Raw genomic sequence first — 7,296 nt, 5'->3', positions numbered from 1 at the left:
TATTTAGTATTTAATAGACTTCACATGCAGTTTTTCCACATTAAGAAATAATCGTACTAACTAGTTTTATTATAAGAATAGTGAAAGTTACACATTTTTTTCTCCCCCCATTTTGTGGCGCCCCTGGATGGACAGCACCCTTAGCATTTGCCTATACTGCATATGCCACTGCCAGCTCTGCAGTCTATGGTTAAAACCGACTGACCGTGTCAGAGAGATAACTGAGCTATGACCAAGACGCCAATCTTATATCTGTTGTGTTTTTGCTCTATACATTTTATAGTGGCGGCCCGCCGCAGGGAAAGTTATTACCATAGCTGCAATATTATAAAGTTGCTATCTGGTTGAGGTGAGGCAAGAGAGAAATAGGAGAAAAAGAGAGAAAATGTTAGAATGAACTAGCTAAACAATAAGTTTCTATTTTGTATTATCTATCAGGACAAATCCCACAGAGCAGCAGTATGACCGATGAAAAGTTACTGCAAAGAAGACAAGAGAACATAGTGCTACTTTTTGTTCTGTGAGAATTGTTCTATTATTTCATTGTTTGTTTTGTTAGAATAAATAAATTTTGGATTCATATATTTTCATTCTCATCCCTGGATTAGTACATAGAGTAGCTCATATTCAAATGATCTGTTAAATGGTAATGCTCCATCACGTTTTACATGTATATAGTGAATCCTGAGCTGAAGCTTGACTTTCAAAATTATATCACAAATTAAATTGCAATATCTGTCAGAAAATTAAATTCGATATTTTCTCAAAATTGTTCAGCCCTAGGTGAAACTCCAGCTCATGTAGACTTGATGTACAAACATTGACATTGATATTCACACTATTGTACACCAGCAGGAGAGGCCACAGGTATCTCATTAGGACAGGACAACTTCACGCTGATCCACCTCTGGTCAGTCAACTTAGTGCTCATTTAAACTATTATGGTGGGCAGAGAAGAAACATGTATATTAGTTGTTTCACTTAGTAAAATAAACATTTTTGCGGCCCTCTCCATCATCAAAGCTTCCCATCCCTGATCTAGACAGATAAACAGTCATATAAGTAGTTTTTTATTTCTTGTAAATTTGAATAAAAGTCATAGCTACAGCAGTCTGAAATCACTACATTACGATACAGCAGTTAACACAAGACTTTAACCATATGATAATTGCAGAGGCCTGTGTCATGCAGTGATCAGTGCCTCATAACTGTCTTCATCTCAGGGGCAACAGTATCCCAGCAGAGAGGCTTCCTAGGCTGCATCAGGACTGTCAATGACTGTCACTGGTGTGATATATGACCTGGAGGAAAGGCAAAAGATAGTGCCAGGGGTGAGCTCTGGGTGTCCAGGTTACTGCAGTAGCTCTAACAACCTTTGCCACAACAGAGGGAGGTGTATTGAGAACAGCAGGAGCTACACCTGCGACTGCTCACAGTCAGCCTATGGAGGACCCACCTATAAAGAAGGTAACTGACGGTCAACCTTTGATCAGTCTGACTGATCAATTGATGTTGATAATACAACACAAATAAATGATATAAATAGCCATCTTCAAATAAAATCCACAACTTAAGTGTTGAAGACAGTGCTAACCACTGCACCACTGTGCCGCCATGTAGGCCCAGCAGTGCTGAGTTTTTCAGTGGATGTGTCGCTGAATAAGGAGAATCTGAATTTGAAAACAGTCACCTAGCCTAACAGACCTATGCTAACATACTCAGAATGAGGTGTTAACATGCTGATGATTAGCAAATATTGCTTGTGAAGATTCTCAGACTGAGGTTTTTTTAGACGTTAGGTATCATGTTAACGTTGTTCATCATCTTGGTTTGACATGTTAGATTGCTAGCCTTTGCTAACTAACATTAAACACAAAGTACTGCTAAGGCTGCTGAAAATTAGTTCTGCAGGTATAAACCAATTAGGCTGCTACTGGAGAAATTAAAATTTTGACCTAAAGATTTGGTGTTGAAAACAAAACCCAAACTGAAAAAGGAAACATCGGCATTGAAATATTTGTATTGTAAAAAGTTGAATTAGCATTGAAACAAGTATTGGCATTGAAAAAATTTATACTGAAAAATAATACACACACATTGTGCGCAGCTCGCAGCTTAAATAGATCAGGAAAAGGTCTGTTGATAGTTATTTGACATCATACCAGCAACATAAAAATGATACCTTTCAAATGTGGTTTTCAGGTGTGCCATGTCTTGCTTTCTCTCTCCCTATCTTTGTGTGTATGTCTCTGCCTAGATGCAGAGAGCACTTTACACTGCCCACCAGCGCTCCTTGCCCTTTCCCCCAGTCTCGTCCCTCTACTCCGAAACAGTGACACAGAATTGAAACCAAAAACCAATGCCATTGAAAAAGTACTGACAGTGTTAAAAAAAAAAAACTGTTACTGAAAGCAGACAGATTGGAAGAAAAAATCTGTAGACTGTCATTGAACACATCATATTACAAAAGATATTATCATAAAGTAAGATGACAATATTGTGATGACTGTAATTTTTTGATGTCTGTGTTTTATTTTTCAGTAAAACTTTTTTGCAATCCAAATATTTCAATGTCAATGTTTCCTTTTTCAGTTTGGGTTTTGTTTTCAATGCCAAATCTTAATGTCACTGTTCTAGCTCCATAATGATGGTACTGGATGAAAAGTCAGAGGATGACCAAAGTTGTTAGAATTAGAATAGTTGTTTGGAATTTTAATAGTTGGATGGAATTTCTTGACCATCACTGTGGTCCATGGCAAGTTTTCTTGAAAACGAGGTAATTTACATTATATTTTGTTAGAACATTCATGAATCCTAGCAGTTTGCTAACCCTCTGACATTTCCTTTGGACCAAAATTTCCACTGTATGAGAAATCTAAATAACAATGTACTGGTCACATTGGTATAAATGTTCTGATCCCAGTCATGTTCTTCAGAGGACTAACTGTACACATTTTTATCACCCTATGACCTTTCCTCTGGTCTGTTTTAGCACCGCCAGCAGCTTTTCATGCTGTTTGTATGATTTCATGTGTAGGAAGTCTGCAGATTTGGTATCACCTGCAGACACACAGGAACCCGGACATGTTCTGTCCCATCCTCAGCAGCCTGGCAGATGGACGATTCCAGATCTGGTGAGTGATGAGCTAATGTGCAAACACTCTGAGCCAGGTTCTACTGCTGGATGGATTTTTACATTTATGTGTGTTATCAAGGCAACATTAGTCATTAATTAGTTAGTGTAATTAAATTATTCATTTAATTAAATACATAATGCATTGTCTTCACCAAAAAAAGTCTCATGATTATGTATATCTGTATCTCATAATCATGACGTACCTTTGTATCTCATTATTACAAGAGAAGATCTTAGAATCTTGAAATATGGTGTTATATATTATCATATATTATTACATATTCCGTGACTAATCTGAGTATGTTACCTGATTGGGAGGCTCAGCTGTATTGCAACTGCTAAAAGTTTTATCATGCTTAATTGCATGTAGGCATGGGCCGGTTACCAGTTTCAAGGTATACCACAGTTTGAAAAAGTCAAAAGTCAAACCACTAATATTTTCTGTCATACTGTTCCTACAGTATCGCATCTACGGGAGCACCACCCATCATTCTAGGCCAAATTCAAGGCAATGCTGTTTCCGAAATGAAGGCATGCAACAGCTACAACAGTTAGCATGTCTAGCATTGGTGAAATAAATACTGTAGGCTTGGTACTGCGGCAGATAATAATTAGCTAGCTAACTAACCTTACTTCACGAAGTGGAGAAGAGCAAAAAAGTTAACATTTAATGCGATATTAGTACTTTTATTTTAGTACTATAATTAAATTTGGCTGATATCACGTCTTCACGTTTTCACTTATATACTTTGATTCAAGTTTTCCACCATTGGGTATGTGTGTTCAAAATCACAACACTTTTTTTTTTTTTTTTTTTTTTTTTTTTTTTTTTTTTTTTTTGAAACAGCTGGCTGGCTCTCCGCTGTTTTTATGACTAGCACAAAGAGAGAGGGAGAGAAGAGAGCCTGTGTGTCGCGCCCTTTGTGCATCAACACTGAAATAACAGAATTGGACTGCATTTATTTACATTTTTATTTAATTTTATTATTTTAACTTAACATACATGTTTACTAATGTTCCAGATATTCTGTGTTGTTTATAAATAAAATAGATTGTGTTGAATGGAAATGGCTAATAAATGGCTATATAATTAATGTACTTACTGCAGCTCATGCTGCCTTGTTAACTAATAATCAACTTAACATTGATATTATAAGTAGCCTGGGTGCTGTGCCTACATGCTTTGGAGAGAAAGCTGTCCTAAATGTTCAACTCTATCACCCACCAACCGAGAACACATCACTGGATTCTTTGTCATTGGACAGAATCCTTGTCAATTCAGAGTTTATCCAGTGATATGTTCATGGTTAGTGGGTGACAGAATTGAGCTTAAGGACTGAATGATCAGAGAGAGAAAATAGGCAAGGCAGCACGGGTTGCAGTAACTACATTAATTATATAGCCATTTATTAGTCATTAATAATGAGAGTGTAAATCAGTCTGGAAACTGGGCAACACCACTTTATCTGTGGGGCTATATCTCGCTAAACTGCTACAGCTGGTATGCAAAGAGAGAGAGAGAGAGACGCACGGGATAAACTGGCCTTCAGCAGTCATGCGCTGGGCGTCGGGAAGCAGTCAAAAGCTGATACTTCACTTCTGAAGATGAAGGATAGTCTGACAGTTTCTGTGGACTGTTTTTAGCATTAAAAACTATAGTGTCACATCCGCATCACACGTTACAAAGCTGTGTGCGAGCTACAACACGATAAACACACACAACCTGTCGGGCTTTCCCTCATCTTAAGATGAGGAACACCAACTGTTATATGTAGGTTATATTTATATTATGTCAATGAGTTAACAGAACATAATATGAAGGTCGGTTTCCCGTGCGCACGACCACTCTCTCTCTCTCCCCAGCTGCAGCAGTTTGGCGAGGTATTGACACACAGATGAAGTGTGAGAAGGCCAGTCTGTTGTAATGGCTCTCTGTATAGACTATAAACTCATCTTGTGCGCACAAATGAATCAAAACGTAGCAACATCGTAAAACGTACCCTCATTGTATAGCCTATACACTAGTTTTCTCTCTCTATGATCATTCTGTCCGTCCTTATGCTCAATTTTATCACCCACTGACCGTGAACACATCATTGGATAAACTCTGAATTCTGAAAAAGAAGAGCTATTGTCTCTACCCTTTCCATTTTGTGAAATGTTGTGTTTTCTGGAATGTTGTAGTGTTTTCTGACTTCTTGTTGTGCGTTGACTTTCAGGGCCACCATAATTTATCCTATTAAGCCATCAAAATTTTCATATCCCAGCTAATTTATTAACACATTTAAAAGTCTGTCACTGACAGACTCCAGAAAATGCTATATCACATTCTAATGCAGACCTGGGCATTGTACGGCCCGTGGGCCACATCCAGCCTCTTGGCTGTCCTTGACCGGCTCGTGTAAGGTCAATGGGAAATCAGTAATCAAACATGAATAAACGTATATCATGCACTTTTATTTTGAAGGCGATTGTTTTTAGTGTTTTTTTTTTTTTTTTTAATTAAGTACGTATGTCCGTTCATGCGCGTATACAACACTGATACAGTGTATTCATAAGGTATTTCAGATGCCATATCACATTTTGTTATGTTGTAGCCTTATGATAATTTTTTCCTCCCATTAATCTACACTCAAGTATCCAGAACCTTTACTATGATACCTGAAATTTAGCTCAGGTTCTTTCCATTTCTCTTGATCGTCTTAGAGATGTTTCTCCACCTTGACTGGAGTGCACCTGTGGCAAATTCAATTGATTGGACATGATTTCGAAAGGCACACACTTGTCTATAAAAGGTCCCACAGCTTCACAGTTCCTTCAACCAAGCCATGAAGTTGAAGGAACTGTCTGCAGAGTTCAGAGACAGGATTGTGTCTGGGCACAGATCTGGGTTAGATGATTATCAATGCTTTTGCATTGAATGTTCCCAAGAGTACAATGGCCTCCATAATTATTACATGGCAGAAATTTGGAACAACCAGAACTCTTCCTAGAGGTGGCCTAACTGACCAATCAGGAGAGAGGGGCCTTGGTAAAAGAGATGACAAAGAACCTGACTGTCACTTTGGCTTAGCTCCAGAGGTCCTATGTGGAAATGGGAGAACCTTATAGAACAACCATCGCTGCATATATAGAAATATCCTTAAGGAAAACCTGGTCTAGATCAGGACCTCGGGGCCTCAGACTGGGCTGAAGGTTTACCTTCCAACAGGACAATGATTCTGAGCACACAGCCAAGACAACACAGGAGTGACTTGGGGTCAACTCTGTGACTGGCCCATCTCTGGAAAGATGAAAATGGCTGTCTACTGACAGTCTCCATCCAACCTGACAGAGCTTGAGAGGATATGCAGAGAAGAATGAAAATCCCAAATCCAGGTGTGCAGTGCCCCTCTCATCATACCCAAAAAGACTCAAAACTGTAAATGCTGACAAAGATGCTTCAACTAAGTACTGTGTAAAGGGCCAGAATGCTTATGTCAATGGGTATGCCTTGTGGTCATCTAGATTATCCAGAACTTGTATGTTAAAGTCAAAGTGAAACTCACACAAAGAATAGAGTAGACAGTTAGGTAGAATAAAAAATATGTATGTGTATAAGTATATGTACACCTAGATACACTGTGTTATCCCTCCAGTCACTATTGTTGCCGTCAACATGTTCACTCATTCTATGACCACACTGAACAAAGCTGAATAATTGCAAATACATATCAATACTAGACACCTTAAAGATTATACCAGTACCAAAAATCATTGTTCTATCTTTACGTTAACATACTTGGTTTCCTTCCATTCTTAAAGGCTTAAAGGCATTTAAATGAAGTTAAGTGTTTGAGAGTTTGTATTATTCAAAATTTTGACGCCAATATTTTCACTTTTACTGCAAATAAATATCGGCTCCAAATATCGGTTATCGGCCTCCTTGACTACCAATAATCGGTATTGGTATCAGTCTATCTCTAATACATATAGCCATAAGTTATAGCCACTTTGCCTTAGTTTATAATCATTTCTATTTTTGGTGACAGGGGTATGATGGCTCCTGATACCTGATCTAAACCACTACAGGATGCTTTACCAAGTTATGCATGTGAAATGCATTCAGTGGCTTTCACAGTATTCTGTGAGCCAAATACAATTTAAGCTGTATTGCTTTT

This window comes from Lates calcarifer, linkage group LG1 (assembly GCF_001640805.2).
Source record: "Lates calcarifer isolate ASB-BC8 linkage group LG1, TLL_Latcal_v3, whole genome shotgun sequence".
Taxonomy (NCBI): domain Eukaryota; kingdom Metazoa; phylum Chordata; class Actinopteri; family Centropomidae; genus Lates; species Lates calcarifer.
This window is presented reverse-complemented; position numbering follows the sequence as displayed.